The sequence below is a fragment of the Leucoraja erinacea genome, chromosome 33 (assembly GCF_028641065.1).
Source record: "Leucoraja erinacea ecotype New England chromosome 33, Leri_hhj_1, whole genome shotgun sequence".
NCBI lineage: Eukaryota > Metazoa > Chordata > Chondrichthyes > Rajiformes > Rajidae > Leucoraja > Leucoraja erinaceus.
Window position 1 is genome coordinate 5,413,698 of NC_073409.1, and position 12,504 is coordinate 5,426,201.

The window sequence follows — 12,504 nt, forward strand, 5'->3', positions numbered from 1 at the left end:
CTGCAATAACCATCATTACACATTACACCTGCAGAATGATAATTGCCTTAAAGGAGTAATCTGGCCTTCAGGGGGGTGGGGGCAGAGTCGTGTTGCAAATTCTGTGTGTTTTTTTTTAATTAACAAGGAATTTAAAAGCCTATTTGACTGGGTGGATATTTCTCGGCTAATCCGGGAACAGCTGACATCAGCTTCCGTTAGTCAACTCCAACAGATCGAACCTTTCGATTGTAACTGGAACGATTTGCATACTGATTCCTTTTCATAGGCACCGAGGTACATAACAGAGCAGAGCTATTCGAATGCAAGTGGCATTACGAGGATATACTGGCCCCAAAACAGGCTCTTCACCCCACGGCCAAGGATTAAGGCTGGACTCTGATTTTTTTTTTTCTCTTCTTAATTTTGTTCCATTTTCTTGATTTTTTTTTTTTTTCGGCGATGGTTTCGAAAGCCAGAAGGGCGAGAGATAGGATGGGACGGCGGGAGGTGGGGAGAGAGGGCAAGGGGACGCCTGGTTCTTCCCTCAAAGTGCAGAGGACTGGCCGGAGAGGTGTTGTGATTAGCCGGCCGCGGGCATCGGACAGGCGACTCCCGGACAAGCTGAGAAAGTTTATTTTTAGCAACCATCCCGCACCAGAACCCTCTACTCCCTTCTGCCTCTCCTCCTCCCCCTTCTCCGACCAAGAGAAGGATCTTGGAAGAGCGGCCCGTCTTCCCATTCAAATTATGCAGATCTATTTTCCTTGGACCATGTCCGATATTTGACTCTTGCTGGATGGGGTTTTTAAAAAAAAGGTGCAACATGCCCCGAAACGGCTGCAAATGTGTTATTAAACGTGGATTTCGGTAAGTATATGTCAAGTCAGCATGCAGGAATTCAAGAGGTGGGGGGGGGGGGGGGGGGGGCGATTGCCATTCGCCATCGGCTGGGTTCCCACTTGTGTGTGTGGCTCCCCGTCGCGTTTACAAAAGGGGGCAACCGCCCGCCCCTCCGGCTGGGCCGGGCTGTGGGCGCTGAGAGAGACACAGAGATTATTGCTGCATCACGCTGGTGTTAGGGCGAAAGAACGGCGCATTTCAACCCTTGTGCATAGAAGTCAACATCCGGGCTGGATTAGTGTTGGGGGGGGGGGGGGGCGGTGGGAATGAGGTGGGGGGGGGAGGGGGGGGGGGGGAGGGGGGGAGAGGGGGGGTGGAGAAAGAAGAGAAGCTGAGAACATGTTTTGATATGATCTGAGTAAGGATGGAATTAGAAAGGAACGGTGATAGCAAGGGGAGGGGAGGGGGGCGACTTTTGGAATTATTTTAATGCAAGCTGCCAACTAAAATTTGTGTATGTGTCTGATGAGCCGGAGATACAGTATCAACTGGGGAAGGGGGAGTTTATAACTGAGGAGAGCGGGATTAGTGGAGAAGCGGCCGGTTGATGGCAGCGCCAGTACACGAGGCATTAAGCAACATGATCCCACTTGCCTGACATGATATCAGGAGAAGGTAGACAAAAATGCTGGAAAAACTCAGCGGGTGCAGCAGCATCTATGGAGCGAAGGAAATAGGCAACGTTTCGTGCCGAAACGTTGCCTATTTCCTTCGCTCCATAGATGCTGCTGCACCCGCTGAGTTTCTCCAGCATTTTTGTGCACCCTCGATGTTCCAGCATCTGCACAGTTCCTTCCTAAAAACATGATATCAGGAGATATAATTCATCAACTCTGCTCCCAGCTTCCAAGAAGTACAGAAACAGGCAAACTTGCAAACTTTTTTTTGAATGGTTTAAAAACAGGAAGTGACGTGCCAGATGTCAGCTTATAATATTTCATATCTACTTCAGATATGGCCCGCATACAAATCATAATGTAGTTGATGAAAGATGCCGTGTGACGATTTGACTGCCCTACATAACGTACAGCGCCCGTAATGTCTCGTTCATGTTACATGATCGTTTTCATCACCATAATTTAATTAAAGCGAAAATACCTCAATCATGTGTTAACGGTTTAATAGTATATATATATATATATGATTTTTTTAATGTACACATTTTGAGGTACGTTTCATTGAACCAAGATGAGGAAACCAACTGAAGGATTTACTCGTGTAAACTTGGAACAAGCCAGACAGAGACTATTGTGTTCAATTGTGGCGGAAGGGAACTGTAGATGCTGGTTTAAACCGAAGATAGACACACAAAAAAGCTGGAGTAACTCAGCGGGTCAGGCAGCACCTCTGGAAAGGAGGAATGGGTGACGTTTCTGGTCGAGACACATCTTCAGACCCGCTGTGTTACTCCAGCTTTGTGTGTCTGCTATGTACACTTATCTGCTGCAAAACACTTATTAAGGCGGGTGGAATATACAGAACGATCATTTCACACACACTGATGGCACATCCTAAAATTGCATGCACGGTTTGCAAAGCGCTGGTTTGCTGTATGCCCCCCGTTTCTTAGCTGGTGGATGTTAAAATATAGGGTTGTAAAAGTGTGCGAATCAACCCACAATCAGATGCAATCGGTATCCCAGTGTGGATCTGCCATATTATAATTTCAAAGTATGTTTTGCAGTGATTCAGCAGTTAAATATAAAGCAGGAAATGTCAACGCGGTTTATATATATTTTTTTTTCATTTTTAAGATATATTTGTTATTGAAACAGAGTACATAAAGATTTCGTCACCAACCCTTTGGGGTTACACGAAGTGCACCCATGATCTGAATGGTGAACTCACGTTTTAAACGAGCGTTTCGATGTTGCTTTAGAAGTAGGTTCTTATGTTAACCGCAGCGGGTGCAGCAGCATCTATGGAGCGAAGTGAAGAAGGGTTTCGGGACGAAACGTTGCCTATTTTTCCTTCGCTCCATAGATGCTGCTGCACCCGCTGAGTTTCTCCAGCATTTTTGTCTACCTTCGATTTTCCAGCATCTGCAGTTCCTTCTTAAACTCGTATGTGTGTGTGTGTGTGTGTGTGTGTGTGTGTGTGTGTGTGTGTGTGTGTGTGTGTGTGTGTGTGTGTGTGTGTGTGTGTGTGTGTGTGTGTGTGTGTGTGTGTGTGTGTGTGTGTGTGTGTGTGTGTGTGTGTGTGTGTGTGTGTGTGTGTGTGTGTGTGTGCAATCGTATATGAACTAAACATTTTGTAATCTGCATTGTTCAACTGTTTTTCAGGCATGTGTCTCAAACATGTTACTGTATATTCCTCTTTAGAGTGTGTTATATTCGCTTTCTTTTATAGTATCGGTGTATATATAGTATAGTTACAGCGTAAAAATTGTGGGTTGAATGCGAAGCAGGCCCCTGATCGATATTGCAGTGTTAAAGATAACAGCATCATCGATGGCAAGTTTCGATGATTCCAAATTTCACAACCGCTTAATTAATAAGTGACTAGTGGATGTGATTTTATTCACAACTGGTTTTTCCTATATCAAATGTAGCGCCGACTGAATACACAACTCGTCTCGATTCAAATGCATGCTTCAGATTAAGTTGCAAAATGATCTTCTGATGCTAGTTGTGCAGTTGTTGATGGTGTTACTCCGAGTTCTGGACCCAAGTTGACAAGGGTGGTGACGGCCCATAAGGTAGACCTCTCCCCTATAGCCGGTGCGGGTGAAATGGGAGATCCTTGCATTAGTTGAGAGAGAGGTACTTACTCAACGATGAAGTAGCCTAGCACCAAATGAGAGGACATATGATATTTTAAAAACAAACAATGATAACGAAGTCACTTTAATGGAAATATGGTTTATTACGATACAAATTACACTGCACAAATAGATAAAATGAATACCCAGTAAGTTAGTGGTGGATAAACCATTTAAAATATAATTGAATGGCTTTGAGCAACAGCGTGAGCCGTTCAACTGCTCAGTCCCATTTATTGATTGAGGAGTCGTGTTTTCGATTTTTGTTCTCGCGGCACATTCTTCACTACATCGGTGTGGTGCATCCGCAAAGAGGCTCACGTTGATAATTGCAAATTGATTGAGGTTCTTTGAAATGCTATCCTGTTTTAAGCGCGCACGGAGTTTCATAGAGGAGCGTTGATAAAGTAGCGCAATCATAACTAACCAACAGTCACAGCCATGTTGTGTTTATGTTTGCAACAAGGCCGTTGGAATTAACACAATCGCCTTCTTGTGAAACGTACAATTTAACATACACTTATGACGGCTTGGTTTACGGACGAACCATGTGTTCCTGCTTGTGAATGGGATACCAGTTAACGCTCTTCAGAAAAGTAACCCTTCAGTTGCCGCTGTTGTTAGTAGTAGGCCCTCTAATTGCCACGGGATAATGCTCATTGACTTACCGACCTTTATGTTTTAATGGGAGGAGTGTAGGGTAGGTGGGCTAATTGGGGGAACAGCGCGGCACACTCTCGCCCCATGCTTTTCAACCCACTCGCCATTCATGAATCTGTATTATTATGTCCGATCTTTCAAGTTGAACGACTCTTTCCTGGATTTATTTAATTGAACAATGCTCGGGTCCCTCTCTCGTTGTCATGTCTGCTTTGTGCATCTTAAACATTGGCAGTTGCTTAACTACGAGTGTAGATGAGTCCTTGTGTTGGATATTACAGCATGGCTGTTTCCGTTTTGTTCGTGTTGCCATTTAAGACGAGGACTCGATCGTGCTGTTGCCTTACAACCGTGTTGGTAAACTAACGCAGATCCTCGATCAACGCCAACGCGGCCCCGAATTAATTAGCCGGGTCTGTTCTGCCAACTACTATAAAACTGTAGAATTTGTATTTCATTCTGGAAGTCAACAATAGGAAACAAAATGTCACATCCGGAGAGTTACCGGGAAGAAAAGTTTTAAGGCAAATTTCCTCTCGATTTCACGCCCAGCTAGTAGACTTCTGTCCCTTTTATAGACTTCTTGGACCCTAGTTTTGTAATGGTGAATTAGTACTTATTTTGCATTCCATTTTTGATCGCTTCTTTTAGAAGTATTGTTTTTTTTAATACGGCCTTAAATGATTCAACTGCTATTTATGGAGGTGTGATCTGTTACATTGTGCTCGGGTCGACAACCGGGCTGTTGATGAAGTCCATCGGATGAAAGGGCACATAACCCCACTTCCTTTGAAATGTACTGAATGGGAAGAAGGGTCCCGCCCAGCCTGTCCATGCGCTCCATAGATGCTGCCCGACCCGCTGAGTTTATCCGCCACTTCCTGAAATGGATTTGCTCAACATAATTTAATTACAGAAACTTGAATACTGAGGGGTGAATCAATCTAGGATGGGCATTTGATATTTGGAGGTTTTGTACAAGAATTAGCAGGTGCTAGTCTTGCACCGTGTAACATTTTCCTGAGCAATATCATTGAAAGTGCAGTAGTAAAGCGGAACAGACGTGTACATTTCCAATTAGTCATGGAGTCATACAGCGCGGGGAACAGGCCCTTCGGCCCAATTTGTACACGCAGACCAGCATTTATTGCTGAAGTGGTCCAATTTGCGTGCCTTTGACGCAAATCCCTTCCTGCTTGGATTCCTGGTTACTTGGACGTTTAAATATAATTTTTCTTTTCGCGATTATTTAAATACTTTCCCCGTCACTATTACTTTTATCGTTTCCTTTCAGTTTCTGCAACAACAAAAATTGCACCAATTTAAACCTTCAACGATTATTATCCCAGCCAAGGAATTTCTCGCGTTCCATAAAACGCGTTGGCAGTTGATAGTCAAGTATTTATTTATTTGCATTTTTGCAGGTAAAGTCAACTATAGTTATTCAGTAACACATTTCCCACCTATATCAGCACGGAGCCAGCCCCAAATTCACCCATTGCTAAGGGAGGTGGTCATTTAAAATACATTACATTAAACACTGGATAATCTCCGTGTATGTGGACCTGATACATCAAACACAGTGAAACTGAATAACCGTTTTGTTCTCACAAAGTTTGACTCATTCAGCCAACGTTGGTGCATCACAACAGTAATTTATATTCTCCAACTGCGGAATATCAAAATAAGGGGGAAGACGAATTGTTGAGATTTTTTTTAATGTAAATTCCACACTTTAATAACCCTAGTAGATTTGATCGTCGCCCTGCTTAACTGAATGTCTTGTTTTTAGCTTAAATCAATTAGTTTTCTGAAAATGATAAACACCTTTGAAGAAGAGACTCGACGCGAAACGTCACCTGTTCCTTCGCTCCATAGATGCTGCCTCACCCGCTGAGTTTCTCCAGCATTTTTGACTACCTTCGATTTTTTCCAGCATTCTTTCCAGATTCTTTCGTTTAAAATCCGCCCCGTGAAACACTTCTTGCAATTGCACCACAATGGATTAAAGACCGTGCCGAAATATTTTGGAACGACTGAGGTGAAATTATTTGTAACTTCACTTCTTACGTACCCTTTTCCCATACATTGGTGCTTCTTTCGAAAAATTGAGCGCTGTCGTTTCACAATGTAAACGTTAAAACTTAGAGGCAATCACAACACAAATCAAAAGTTGCATTGAATTGAAAATAGTTTTCGATTATGAAGAACACCACCATGTAATTTTAGGAAACAATTCAACGTGAATATTACCGGTTGCTGTATTGTTTACAAATAAATATTCGCCAAATTAAGGGTGTTCAAGAATAATAAATAACTATTTCTCCTTTAGTCCCATTTTCTATCTCCTCTTTTTCTCTCTCAAATTTCTCTCTTTTCTTCTTTCCTTCACCTCACTGTTCGATATCACGCACTTCTCTATTGTTCTACTATTCGCTTTCTTTTCTTCCATTTACTGAATAAAAAATAATTTAAAATAAAAAAAAATATATATATATTTTCGCCAAGTACAATGATCGTAATTGATCTTCGATGTTTCTGTTTTTTAAAAAAGGATTTGACGTTGACCGAATCTATAATGTGTGTTATCGACAATTTAGTTCCAAAATAAAAAAATGAACAAAAGCCAGATGACTTTAACGGCACAAAGTGAAAGGCGATATAAAATGTGGATTACAAAATGGTGTTTGACATTAAACTTCACTGATGACTTTTAATAAGATGGTAAGTGTCGTCATATTCGGCGGGCAATAAGGTTTGGTTTAACTGTATAATGTGAAAAGGCCAGGAAAGAATAATATTAGATTATTACTCCCCTTTTGTGGCTAATCTCGGATTAATGTGATATATGTATTTCAGTAAAGTAAAACGAACATACGTCTGACTGTTTAGGAGAACCACAACCCAAATAACAATTTTAGGTTGATGTTAAAATAAAATTAAAAATTACAAAGAGATTTGAGCCATTTTGCAAAGGTTTTGCTTAGATTTCTATGCCGAGAGTTTTCACTTGCAATTCTCGTTGAATTAGTCGTTATTCTAACAACTTTCAGCGCGACTGCCGCAGAGAGACGGCCATTTGCCAGTTTTAATACGGTTGATTGTGGCCTTACATTCTTATTTATTTTTACAGGACGAAATAATTTGCATGCCAGCTATCAATAACGCTGTCATTTGTAGGCTTCCAATTGGCGAATTTCACATTATTGATCCTCGAAGCTGTTAATCTCTGACATGCAAGGCATGGGGTAATTTTTGCATTATAGAAGGCTGTAAAAATTCGAAATCATATTTAAAACCTCGCAGACTCCCCATTCCAACTTAAAATGACCAAAGGCGCCTAATTAATAATTTGAAACACGAAGAGACATTAGGGTGTAAATATTTAATGGGAACAACCCGCTTGCTTAGCAAATAGTTCATAAAATGTGAAACAGGGGGAGATAATGTACGCGCTATAACTTCTGTGGAGATGAAGCCTGCATTAATGGTGTTTGGGAACCATTACCGGGGCCGTGAATAACTAAGTTACCTGGACAATTGCACCATGTATTCTTCTAACACTTATGTCTTTGCAGCATGTATTCTGCTAATACTTGGGTGCTAATCCTTATTATGTAATAGTTACAAGGGGAATGCGTACAATGCATTTTCGTGCTGCCCTCTGTTTGTTTTGTAATCTATCTCCTTTATTGTTGGTACAATAGTAGAACGTTTCACAACTCAGTGAACAAACTGTGGCAATAATACACTAAAGTGTGTGTGTGTGTTCACTCATATTGCTCGCTCACTATCGTATCGACAACGCCATCCCGCCTCTCGGGGTAATTAAAACATGTCAATTCCACTCCGTCATTCTGACCATGATTTTTGTCAACAGGTTTTTATATGTTTTTTTTCCTCGACGCGGAAATGAAGGGAGAGCACTTGCTATTTGTGAAAAACATAATCTCAAAGAAAATTTAATTCAGAAATTTAACAAATCTCATATCAACCTTTACAGCCCGGTTTTACGAAATTGATTAAATATAGAATAACATCGCAATTTAAAATTAAATACAAAATATTTTGAAAGTTCCAGCAAAAAAGTGTATTCCAATTTTGACCACATTAAAACGGCAGATATTTGTTATATGTTTACAACAGAAAGGGGTATAATAATTGCTGTTTGTGTAAATGTGTAGGAAGGAACTGCAGATGCTGTCATTGATTTAAATCGAATTTCCAACAGAATTGAGAACGTCGTGTCTCTCAACTCACGGCTATGTTTCATTTCACGTTAATAACATGGGCATTTATTCAAATTAATCGCCGCCAAATTATTCGCCACGTGCTTTTTGTTCTAATCCTATTCTGCTGCCGCTGTCGCTGCTTTTAGTGCCCGGAATTGTCATCAGCTCACGACCATTTTACATTTTAATTCAGTCACAAAACATATGCGACAAACTCGCGTTCTAACACGAATGAGATTTGCTTGAGTGAGTCCCAACAAAAGTCTAATTTTCCCCTTACAAGCCGCAGAGATGTGAGTGTGAATGAAAATATCGACCAGTATGAGAATATGGGCAGATGCAGTTTTCCAGTGAGCACCGTCCTATGTTTGGCTACGAGGCGAACGTGTTCATTAAAACAACTTGTACCGCCGTCGGTATAATGAAGTTTAGAGGCTGAGCTGTGTAAATCTAAATAAAGTCAATGAGTGTTTGTGTTATGAAGATGTCACTTCCAACGCGATCACAAATCTACACTGGGGTTTCAGCACCACGTCGTAACAATGGCCAATTTCAAGATCCCTGCGTAACTTCAAAATGCATCGTTTTTACACAATTAACTGAAATCAAAATATTTCCACATGTAATATGTTTACATCGGGCAGCAGGGCTGTGTGTTTGTGGACTGACGAGTCTTTTTTTAAAAAAAGGACATAAGTTCATTGTGCTTTCAAGAAAATATTGTGCTTTCAAGAGAATAACACACGTTAGTAATACGGTGTGAAACGGTAGCTTCAAAAACTTTCATAGATTCGCCATTGTGCTAATTATCTCCCTGCTAACTTTACTCGCTCCTATTTCCCTTCCCTCGTTCTTATTCAATCTTGTTTGTTGAGAAATCGGTAATAGAGAGAGAAACATTTCAATACGTAGCAAAATTGCATTTTACGTTGATCATAGTGTTTTTTTTAAAGAGCATGGTGACTGTGGAAGTGACAGATGTTAAGGTGCAACTGCATTGTCTGATTTGCCTTTTTTTTTGCAATATCACGCTTTATTTTCCTCTAACATCCAACGGGTATTCCTTGTGTTTTCTGGACTGACAGATGTGTGTTTTCTTGTGGTCAAGTAGGTTCGAAGAAGCTCAACAGGCGAAAGTACAAAAAAAAAGAGTGCGGTTAATCTGCTGTAGCAGCAGCTGTTGGCTTTTGGAGTCTTGAAGCGCCACCTTTGACACGTCCCTTTTCAATCAAGGCAGACCATCAGCAACTGACCACTACAGGCACCATAAAAGAAGGACGAGAAGACGCCTGATCAAGATGCTGCCACATTTACCCATAACAGACCTTTCAACGTTTTGTTAGATTAGCTGATGCCGGCCTCTGTCTTTTTTTAAATTTCAAATGTGTGTGGATTTTCACCCCCTCTCAGCCACCACCTCCCTCCCCGACCCCAACAAACACACAAACACTGACCAAATGATTCAGGACTATTAATACTCACACATACACAGAACAGCTTTATATTAGGAATGGTCCGTGAACAATATGGGTTTTTAGTCTGAAGAAGGGTCTCGACCCGAAACGTCACCCATCCCTTCCCTCCAGAGATGCTGCCTGTCCCGCTGAGTTACTCCAGTATTTTTGTGTCTATAATATGGCGTTTTCTTCCAATCCAATGTCACACAATTTTCCATCATATATATTTGTTCTATGATTTAACCTCCATCTGGTTCGTAGCAGTTAAATTGTTATTCAATTTTTAGAAATTAAATTAAATTCCTGAAGCAGGCAGGTCCAAAATAAACATATCCGCGGTGATATCTTCACATAAGCGAATTAATTTAGGAATCTAATATTTCCATAATATCCTATTGACAGCTTTATATAAATGTCCGTCCGACCAACTATTTGTCCAACCTAATTTATCGCATTGACCAGGATTCCGCTGAATTAACACAATCGATAATCAGAATATAAGTTATTAATTGATAACATTACTGATGAACATTGGAATCTCGACAATAGCTTGACATGTAATGGTTCCCCTTAATAGTGATAGTTTCATTGTTGCCAAAGATATATTGCAAATAACTGCAGGACACTAGTGCTGTTTAACGCTTATGCTAAGATAATGGCTTAATGATATAACTGCTGTAATGTATCCATCTTAATGCTAAGTGGAGCTTGATTAAACCGATAATAGTGAGCTCGCTGCTGCACTGGTCTGTCTTAAATTCTTTTCATCTGTTTCCTATTGATGTTGTTTGGCTAATTGCATTTTGTCGTCCCATTATTGCTATCATTGTAATTTCATTTAAGGCCGCATCTAAGACGCTTGCTCATACCTACATGTATGTGCACTAATATTAGAACATATATAGATATCAGAATTCGTGTGTGCGTGTGTGTGTGTGTGTGTGTGTGTGTGTGTGTGAAATCTGAATGAATATCAATGAATTATAAAATTAGTACACACACACACACATAAGCATATATATGATATTATTGATTCACATATATGAATCCTGATAGATATATATACAAAATCTGATAATATATACATATGAAATATGATATATGAATTTATATATATATATATAAATATGCGTATGTGTATATGAATTTTGATACGTAACTCGACATTTGCTCCGTTTATATTCATCATTCAATTCTTCCCCCATCCAATCAATTTGACCAATTTCATGTGGACCTCTACGGATTCAGTCAAATATCACCATCCATTATGTCATAATTCCGTGCCTCCTGCGAGAACAAGGGCCACATTTCCCAAACACTTGTTTGCCCTGATCCGTTATTGTTAATCGGGGAACAATAGACACATCTGTCCCGTTTTTATGCCTCGCACCTTAGCATCAGAACCAGCGCCTAAAATAGGAACCGTGTCATGTGGCGACCCCTTTACAGAAATCAAATCCTTTGTCTCCCTAAACACATTGCGGCACTTGTGCGTTTTTTTTAATTGTTCCTCCGCCAAACGTTAACGTTAAGTTTGAAGTGGTGAACTGGGCGTTGGGAGTGAACTATTACCGACCTAAAAATAGATTGGTGGCTTGGAATTTCTCTCTCTCGCCCGTTTAATTTGTTTGCCAATTTCGCTGCACTGTGGTCGTCAGAAGTGACTTGTGAAGTTAATTAATTCTACATCATCACCTTTTGCTGGCCTATCCAAGCTCAGTTTATTGATCAAACATATATTATACAAATTTAGCTAAACATGTTGCAGCCAGTTTGGGTCTGCATTTTTACTCCCGGCTCATTTTGTCGGCATTTGCAGCCGGCATGCTCGCCTCGTTCATCGCTGGCGTGAGACGGGGACACTGGGGAATGGGATGAGGTTTTTTTTTTAATTCTTTTTTTGCGTGTTAATATTTTTAAATAAACCACCATGCAGAGGAGAGAGACGCCTGGGTCCGATTTACATCAGCAATGGAACAGTACAATTGAGCTAATATTTCTCCCCTCAAAGGGACAAACGGCAACAAAGACTGAATCCAGTGAAATGTTATTCCGGTTGCAAGCATGGAATTAACGGTGGCGGATGCGAGAAGCGAGACAGTTTGGACTGTTGAACAACGTGCGGTGTGATATATCCTTGCTCAAATATCTCGGCTTGCCTTGACATTCTGGGATCAGTGGTAATGATACGATCTGCAGGATGCATCTATTGTGTAAATAAGGCGCGCTGGAAACAATAAAATAAAAATGCATTGAATAAAAAGGAATATATATTTATTTTTTAAACGCCTTTTGTGAGTGTTAGATGGAGATCTCGCTGTTGATTGCAATGTGGAGAGGGGGGAGGGGGGGGGGGGGAGAGCAGTGCTATTTGGAGCTTGGAGCTGGTTTGGACGGGAGGCTGTGATTTCATTTAATTGCCTCCTCCTCTCTAGCTCGTTCTGTGTGTGTTTTTGTATTGACACGGGGATCCCGGAAGCGGGAGATGGTCTTCAATTGGTTTCCGAGCGTC

The 12,504-nt window shown here is 40.9% G+C and overlaps 1 long non-coding RNA gene across 3 annotated transcripts in view; it reads left to right on the forward strand.

Annotated features, from left to right (window-relative positions):
* Positions 1-10,765, forward strand: part of LOC129712571 (uncharacterized) — a 107,766-nt gene extending 97,001 nt beyond the window's left edge. Inside the window, exons 1-3 of one of the 3 annotated variants that reach the window (XR_008726089.1) lie at positions 153-849; positions 6,858-7,027; positions 9,644-10,765. This is a non-coding gene — a long non-coding RNA (uncharacterized LOC129712571). Of the gene's footprint in view, positions 1-152; positions 850-3,069; positions 3,581-6,857; positions 7,028-9,643 lie in introns of those variants that run through there. The other 2 variants (XR_008726091.1, XR_008726090.1) reach the window with 2 other exon arrangements.
* Positions 10,766-12,504: the final 1,739 nt, after the last annotated feature.